This window comes from Haliotis rubra, unplaced genomic scaffold, assembly GCF_003918875.1.
Source record: "Haliotis rubra isolate DU_JTF1 unplaced genomic scaffold, ASM391887v1 Scf1665, whole genome shotgun sequence".
In the NCBI taxonomy this organism is placed as follows: domain Eukaryota; kingdom Metazoa; phylum Mollusca; class Gastropoda; order Lepetellida; family Haliotidae; genus Haliotis; species Haliotis rubra.
In genome coordinates, this window is record NW_025765631.1 from 1 (window position 1) to 9,644 (window position 9,644).

Below are 9,644 nucleotides of genomic sequence, written 5' to 3' on the forward strand. Positions count from 1 at the left end.
TGAATTAATGCACCATTTCATGTATTGAAACATTTTCTGGACATATTGCTTCTGCAAAGTCTTACATTTCAGGGTAGTGACACTTGTTCGTATAGCTCCAATACACAGTTCTGATAAGGACCCATGTGACAGGTAATATATTGTAGGGGAAACGTCCCGAGTCAGGGTATATTTTGTAATCACGGGCAGAAGACCAGTACTAGAGTACAGTATAAGCCTATAACAATTAGTGATACTGAAGTAGAGAGACAGGCAACTATGCCGATCACCTAGCGGTTTACTTATACTTGTACACATGTTGAATACGCATAGTGTAAGTAAGTATGGCTCCAGCGATGAAAACACATTACCTCATTAACACTATTCCTTTATGACTCCTTTAAAGCGGTCTTGTATTGTCTTCTTTAATTGGAATATTTTAGCATTGTTCGCTAGTTTTATATTGATATCTGTGATATTCTAGTTGTTTTACTGCCCTTCGTCCGGCAGGTTTTATAATATACATATATTTCATTCCTAATATCGAATGTTCTCGTCACGATATGGCTGAAATATTGCCGATGTGACGTTAAGAAATATTAACTCACTCACTCACTCACTCACTTTAAAGCGTTCACGCTCGTCAAGCTCGACTTTTCGACATTGTCTCACGCATGAGACCTGGATTTGACTCCCCACATGGGTACAGAGTGTGAAGCCTATTTCTGGGTAATGCCCTGATGTGATGAATATCTCAGACACTAGCGCTTTGTATGTATGTATGTATGTATGTATGTATGTATGTGTATGTGTGTGTGTGTGTGTGTGTGTGTGTGTGTATATATATGTATATATATATATGTATATGTATGTGTATGTGTGTATATGTGTGTGTGTATGTATGTGTGTAATGGCAAAACTGAACTGGAATCACTCACCACTCAATTTCCAACATGCAAAACAAACACTATTGATGTGCCATGTTACCCTGTCACTAAGCTGTCCTTGATCAGTTTTGCAGCCTTTCAGCCTTCTGAACTATTATCATTAGCTTAGTTTATAGCCATGCGTTGTAGGTGTTGTATCGGACCATTTCATTCCGTAAGAACAAAACTATATGGTTCTGCTTACCTGATAAAGGTTATAGAAAGTCGTGCAGCATTATACGTATTTCAAACTTTTTAAACTTCACGCATATTGTGTTGATGGTGATTGTAAAATTCATTTCATTTCCACGAAACAAGGACGCTCTTTCGGTATTTGAAAGTACATTTTACATTTAAAATATGATTTTCTATTTCGGGTTCTAATGTCAAGTAACAGTCAACTACGTGAACAAGTATCCATTATTATTCGTGGGGCCAAGTGTAATTTCATGGCAACCACATAATGTCCATTTCAATCCATTAATGTGTGTTTTGAAACTTAAACTTCTATTTCAGGACCAAATGACAAGTAACGGTGAACTACAATATAATACATCCGAAAAGAAACTTGTTCTATTGAAACGTGGTTCATGGAGCACCAGACAGGTTACCGTGCCAATAAGCGGTCTTGATAAGTTATTATTATTTTCATTATTAGTTCATAGCAATGAGGTATGTGTTGTTAGAGTTTTACTGACTGACTGACTGAGTATGGTTTTTACGCCGCTTTTAGCAATATTCCAGCAACATCGGCGGGGACACCAGAAATGGGCTTCACACATTGTTCCCATGAGGGGATTCAGACCCGGGTCTTCGACGTGACGAGCCAACGTTTTAACCACTAGAGCTACTTACCGCCCCTCATTAGAGTTTTAGGACGAAAGGCAACATTGTACATCCTTCAAACGTGTGAATTCACCATATATGTTGCTTGGATATTGTGTTTTGTAAATTCATTTTCATTTCCACGAGATAAGGCAACACTTTTCGACATTTGAAAGTACATTTACATTTCTTTTCAGAAGCCTCTATATCACGATAACATGTCAAGTAACAGTGAACTACTTTGAACTAGATTTTATTCATTAATAATTTTCTTGGGGTCAAGTATAATTTCCATGACAGCGACGTGATATCTGTTACAATTAATTAATTTGTAGAATACTGTGTACTGTACCCCATTGACTTTAGTCATATAGATGGCTGATAGTTGAAACCAGTTAGCGTCAATGTAAAGGCACAGTGCAGTGTGCTGTTGTCAGTCCATGTCGCCGATTTCCTTCTATGGCTCTTACCAGCTTGTCTGCCTTTACATGGGGAAATTGTATGTGCGTTACACACAAGGTCTGCGTCATGACCATTGCAAACTGCAATCTGCATACATGCTTCGATGCTTAGTCACATTTCCCGTCACCACTAACGTAATATATCATACCACTATATCGGTAGCAGAAAAAGCCTGTATCAGTCAAGGTATTATAAAGCAGTTGTTTTACCGGGTTTGTGGTTAGATTTGGCTCAACTGTAATATACCAGTCAAAAGAAACTTCATGAAATGTAATATCAAAATAATGAATAATTTTCTCCCTGATGATACATCTATGTGTATCCGACATGGGATCCCCATCTTTCGACTCTAGAAAAAACGTTAGCAAAAACCCACTCAAACCCATCCATTCGTCGTGCAAAATGACGTTTAGTGCCTAATCAGGTTTTGCAAATGCAGTCGATCACGTGGATCTCTTCGCATCGAAGTTTCTTCATATGAACGTGTTTGCATTTCGCCGGTATGAAATGAACAAAACACTTTTAAACCACAGTTCTAACGGTACTTGAAATGCCACGATTGTCAAATGTGCAACGTGAACGTGCCGTTGGCATGTTGCAAGCGGGAAGATCAGTTATTGACGTCGCAAGAGCAATGGGATGCAGCCGTTTCCATATCAACGTCAACGTCTGCGCCAGCCCAACGTCACCTCCGATGGACCCAGAGAGACTGGAATCGAGTCGTCTTTAGCGATGAATCCAGGTTTACCCTCAGATTCGCGGACGGCAGGCATAGAGTCTGGAGACGACGTCGTGAACGGTATGCCCAATGTTGTGTACAGGAAGTCGACAGATTCGGGGACGGAAGTTGCATGGTGTGGGGTGCTTTCTGTGGGAACAACCGTTCCCGACTTCTGAATATCCGTGGAAACCTCACAGCTGCTGCTTACCGCGACCAGGTGCTCACCCTCTAACTCGTTCCTTTCATGGCGGCTCATGGCCCAGGTCTACAGTTCCAGCATGATAATGCTTGGCCGCATACCGCGATGTTGACACGAAATTTCCTTCAAAACGCTGGAATCAACATCATGGACTGGCCATCGGGTCCCCTGACCTTAATCCATAGAGCACGTTTGGGATGTACTTTGGGAGAAGCGCTACGTGGTCTTAGGAACCAACCTCAGAATTTGCAGGAACTTGGCGCTGCCTTGCAAGAGCAATGGCGTAGAATCCCCAACCACGTGTTCACAAGCATCAGGCAGTCGATGAGAGACGGTGCTTGGCAGTGGTGAATGCATGGGCGGCCATACACGATACTGAACTGAGAAATTTCGCATTGTTATTCTTGTGACTTGACATTCTGTATACCCATGTTTTGGAACGGCGGTGTAGGAACTGATTATGGCACTGTCAGTGTATCGAGTACATCACACAGATCTCAGCACTGAAATGATAACAATTTTAACCATCTTTCCATCTCTTTTTTCTTTATAGTGCCCTTAAAAAGAATGTGAAGTTTCTTTTTTGACTTAGTATACATTCTCTCGTTTGAAATTGTTTGGACAATTTAATTGACGTCTGCGCTCCGATTCGAAATTGCCAGTCAATGCAGAGAGTTTTCTCACCATTAATCGGCAGTGATAGTATGAATTCAAATGTCCCATGTGCGTGGATTGTATTCATTTATAACGCACATGTTCGTGTAAGCCAACTACAGATGCTAATATCTGACACTGCTAGGCGCGAGAAGCATCTGACTCCATAGTGTGGAGTGTAACAGTGTTCCTCCATATCTTTGTACGGTATACCTGTCTGACCAACCAGTGATATTCCCACACAATATATGCACGTATTGCTGAGACAAATATATACTTTATAAATATAAAACCCATGGTATAGTGACAACTGTACAATCAAATCTCCTTTAGCAGAGATTCCTCATGGGTGTGGACAGGTGTTTTGTCTTTCTATTGTTGTAGGCAGGTTATAGGGTGCATTATTTCTTAACTTTACAGTAGATTACGACCATCTACTGAGATATTTTCACCTCAGCCGTCAAATGATACAAGGGTTGTTGTTCAGACTTTACAAATGTTCTGTTGTAATATACATGTTTCAAATCGAACATATAGAATATCAATGTCCCTCAGATGTGCATTGATACATGTTTAATGTTCACCTATGTTCAAAAAGATTCATTTGGTGGAAGGAGGTGTGTGTCATTCTATCAAGATTAGTATTTTTGTAGTTACATTTATTTCCTTGTATTAATCATTTACAAGTATTGTAGAACTTATTTGCACCGCGATTTAAGGCAATTTGAATTAGTTTTTCTTAACCAGTGTCGACACTATTTTACTTTCAAATCTCAGGGTCAGTTCATCGCCAACCCCTGCACATTAACCATCTTGTATCATCTAAACCGGACTTCCTAGAGATTCTGATTGGTAGAGATTGTGTGGTTTGCGGTCCTTTGCGTAGAGCTCAGTTCACAAATCAGTTGAAGACGAGCAACTTCGAGCGCGGAGAGTCCTTGGATGGGTGACCATGCTTGGCAGCTTGAGAGTTTCCAAGACTTCAGTCCTTCCCCACAACGAGGCACATGTGATACATGTAGTCTCACCTTAGGCAAGTATGTTGTTTCAAAATTGCTTCTGTTCACCCAGCAGAAAATGGGTACCCGGTGAGATAAGTTATGTGATTATTAATCTTCTAGCGTCTCACAGGCAGCTTCAGGCTATCCGGGGTAATCAGATATCAGGTTATGATTACAGCGTCCAGTGAAACAACTAGTCAGATGGATACTAGGCGCTATATAGATGAATTATTATTATCATTATTAATCGAGATCTACTAGGAAATGAATGGCCATGGCACTGGATGAGTGTTAGACTGTTATCCACTAAACAGCCAGTTTTCAAACATCAAACGATTTCGAAATGTAGCAAATAATGCACGAAGATCCGGGTTAGAATTGGTCTTAAGCAACCCGTGTCGTAAGAGGAACTAACGGTATCGGATTGTCACGTCATCGTATCCCAATTGTATAGATGCTCATGCTGTTGATCAGTGGATTGTCTGGTCAGGCATATAGCTGGGATATTGCTGAGTGCGGCGTTAAACAACAAACCAACCATAACATGTATTCAGTTATACATCATGTCCTGTTCATTTTCATTTTCCTGAAATTGAGGCTCAGGTTTGACATTCCAGAATTGACTTACATTTAATTATAAATCAGCAATAATAATGCACTTTCACTCGTCAGTGTCTATTGCACTTGGTGGTAGGGCCTACTGTACTGCGCTGTGCATGTTATGTAGCTACCCGGCCCACCGTGACAGACATGACTAATACAAACTACTCTCTCGAGGAAATCTGCTTGCATGATATTGTCGACAGGAAGTTTACTGATGATTTATTGATCGTTTACGAACCAGCCTGTCCACTGTGATCACAAACTTTGTGAGAATATCTTTCACTACGGTCTTTCAATTATGATGACGACGTAGTGTTGAATATTCGGGAACGTTCATTCTTGTCTTGTCCTCTGTATTGAACTGGTTTCTATAAAGATTAAGGACGATTTGAAGGAGTAGCTACCATTAAAAACCATGATTGTTGCTGAAAAGGTTGTTGGGCAAGCCCTCAATACTGTCTAAATATATAGCTTTGCAACCTATCGGGCTTAAACGAAACAATGGCTTGCTACGCGCCTGAATTTGGTAACTTTGATCAGCCAGGGTGTTACAACAAATGGAAAGAACTCCTGTATAGATATAGCATTCTATGCATCTGTTTATGTCGTGTCCTAAATGTCTGTAGAGGGAATGTGCAGAATACACTGGCAAAAAATACAACCGTAACAAACACTGGTGTTGAAAGATTTCAGTATGGTGGAGCTGTTATGAGAGTACTTGTTAGTTTATAAAGAATATTCTTTCACACATGATTAATTCTGTACATTTAGGACACCAAAGACCTGTGCAAGTCTTGAACTATGGTGACAGCTGCTATCATCAACATTTTATGTGACAGAAATGAATGGCGTCTGGTTCCCGCTAGTCAATTTGCGTTGTAGCCAATGTGTACACGCAACAAACAGCTGATTCACTGTCCATTGGTTACTGATCTTTATATGGTACAATCTTTGTACTCAAGCATGTCATTACAGTCAGCCATCGCGTGATGCGGTCATTCTCCATTAAGTGATTTGGTCTGACATTTGAAAGCTCATATCATAATGCACTTTCGCTCGTCAGTTTACATTGCCCTTGGTAGTAGGGCCCAGAGTACTGCGCTGTGCATAATTTGCAGTTACCCACCACCCCACCGTGACAGACATGACTAATACCGACAGCTCTCTTGAGGAAAGCGGCATGCATTTTATTGTCGACAGGAAACTTATTTATCAATTGTTTACGAACACGCATGGTCATTGTGATCACAATCTGTTACAACAAATTGAAAGACTCCTGTATAGGTTTAGCATTCGATGCACCTGTTTATGTTGTGTCGCAAATGTATGTAGAGGAAATGTGCAGAATACACTATCAAGAAATCGCAACAAACATTCTTGTTTAAAGATTTCAGTTTGGTGGAGCTGTTATGAGTGTACGTTAAAGTTTATAAAGAAATCAATTCAATGCACTTTTCACACATGATTAATTCTATACATTTAGGACACAAAAGACATGTGCAAGTCTAGAACTATGGTGACAGCTGCTATCACCAACATTTTATGTGACAGAAATGAAATGCGTCCGGCTCTCGCTATTCAACTTCTATTGTAGCCAATGTGTACACACAACAAACAGTTGAATCATTGTCCATTGTGAAATAAGTGTTACTCATTTTTATGAGTACAATCATTCCCTTAAAGCTTTTATTTGAGGGGCTGTGAGGTGGTAAGGTGGTTAACGCGTTCACTCCTCACACCAGGGCCTGGGTTCGATTCCCACATATGTACCATTCCTGATGTCCCCACCGTGGTATTGCTGGAATATTGCTGAAAGTGGCGTAAAACCCAATTTACTCACTCACTATATATTTGAACTCCGGGCCATGAGAAACACCTGCACGTGTCTCGACCAGCTGAAGCGTGTTGACGTCCCTCTACACCCCCGTATTGTAGGATCAAACTAAACGTACCCATTGCAAACTCGTCCAGTACACATATCCCGCCTGTAAGTCATTCAACAGTGCTTAGTTATATTTCTCAGAATAACAAATCAAGATCTGCGTTTGGCGATCAGGGCACTCTGCAATGGTACAACTGTATGACCTGAACCTATAGAATATCGGACTGATGGGCAGCGCCTGTCTTCAAGTTTGCAAGAGACTTGTTTACAAACATATACAAATATTTGATACAGGTATAACGTGATCCACCACGAACATATTTGTAACGTTTATATTTCACTGACTGAAAATAAAAATCTCGAAATTATCGAAAGATCTATGAAGCTGGAGTTTTTGTGAATCATTTGATTATCTGCTTCAATTAAGTCATTAGCAATTAAATATCGTCTCTCATAGTGATGATTTTGGTCATTTAAGGATGTTTGTGGTGGATAAAGTGTACCTGAGGCATATGTTTTTCTGAATTGTGTGATGTTTTATCACGTCTTCAACATATACTTCATAGGACTACCAGGACAAAACCTGAGAACTAATTTACTCGATCTCAAATGTGTAATATCACGTAACATATACACCCTTGTCTGACATAAATGATTCCTGTTGAGGTAGGCTAGTTGTGGTAGCAACTGTTAGAATATGTAATGACGAAATAACACTCATTACACAATGGTGGGTGGGGTTAGAAAAATCGATGGTATGTTGAAGAAACAGACAGCATTTATGTATGTTACATATACATAGACTTGGGATATTTCACCTTTTCGCCTGCTATCATAGCATGTCATTGGCGTCGTCGGACCCCAAGAAGCCTGTTGTTGCCATCATGTCAGGTCTCAGACTTGAGGGATATTTCCATGTCACCCCAAGAAGCCTGTTGTTGCCATCATGTCAGGTCTCAGACTTGGGATATTTCCATGTCACCCCCAAGAAGCCTGTTGTTGCCATCATGTCAGGTCTCAGACTTGGGATATTTCCATGTCACCCCAAGAAGCCTGTTGTTGCCATCATGTCAGGTCTCAGACTTGGGATATTTCCAAGTCACCCCCAAGAAGCCTGTTGTTGCCATCATGTCAGGTCTCAGACTTGGGACATTTCCAAGTCACCCCCAAGAAGCCTGTTGTTGCCATCATGTCAGGTCTCAGACTTGGGATATTTGCCCATGTCAGGTCTCAGACCCAAGAAGCCTGTTGTTGCCATCATGTCAGGTCTCAGACTTGGGATATTTCCATGTCACCCCAAGAAGCCTGTTGTTGCCATCATGTCAGGTCTCAGACTTGGGACATTTCCAAGTCACCCCCAAGAAGCCTGTTGTTGCCATCATGTCAGGTCTCAGACTTGGGACATTTCCAAGTCACCCCCAAGAAGCCTGTTGTTGCCATCATGTCAGGTCTCAGACTTGGGATGTAGCCTGTTGTTGCCATCATGTCAGGTCTCCCCAAGTCAAGCCAAGAAGCCTGTTGTTGCCATCATGTCAGGTCTCAGACTTGGGACATTTCCATGTCACCCCCAAGAAGCCTGTTGTTGCCATCATGTCAGGTCTCAGACTTGGGACATTTCCATGTCACCCCCAAGAAGCCTGTTGTTGCCATCATGTCAGGTCTCAGACTTGGGATATTTCCATGTCACCCCCAAGAAGCCTGTTGTTGCCATCACCATCCACCTGTAGCAGACCAGTCCCCTCCTTCACAAAACCTGGCACAACACCTGTTCCTGTTACACTGCATAAATGATATCAGTGTGCTTGTACAACATTGGATTCCTCTTTCTTAAAGGCATATATCAGGCAAGCCACAAACAACTGTAATGTGCAGCAACATTCCAATGTTTCATTTGTGACCAATCACTGACGTTAACTTAAAGTTTAGTTCTTAACACATCGCGCCCCACTGTTCCAGATATATTTCCTCTAACTATAAGCGTGTTTGTGATTACTCTAGGTCTCGGTTTGATTTTGTTTTGAGAAACATAGGTCATATATTTTGTGCAGGAAAGTCTTCATCGTGTGTTGAAATGTACACTCACTCTACCATCAAGATACAACCCCGCGGTATCCTTTAGATACGTTCTTGTTGGGTCATTATAAATGTAACACTATTAGGTAAAATGACTGCAGCCACATCATACTTTGAGAGTATGTACATACGAGCTCAGTATGAAAGACGCAAAGGAGATTACTCAGACAAAGTTTGGTATTCCACACTCGTTGCTTGCACATTCACAGTCAGCGCGTACATTTGTCATCATGGAAATCGGATTTTTATTATCTGAACACAATTTCCTTGACATGACAAGGACAAGTATTATTTACTTGGACCATGTACAGAATGATAG

General features: G+C 41.0%; 1 long non-coding RNA gene across 1 annotated transcript; it reads left to right on the forward strand.

The window, feature by feature from the left end:
* Window positions 1-8,242: 8,242 nt before the first annotated feature.
* Window positions 8,243-9,011, forward strand: LOC124272110. Its single transcript, XR_006897242.1, has 3 exons — window positions 8,243-8,448; window positions 8,579-8,700; window positions 8,789-9,011. It is a non-coding gene; the product is annotated as an uncharacterized LOC124272110 (long non-coding RNA).
* The last annotated feature ends 633 nt before the right edge of the window (window positions 9,012-9,644 follow it).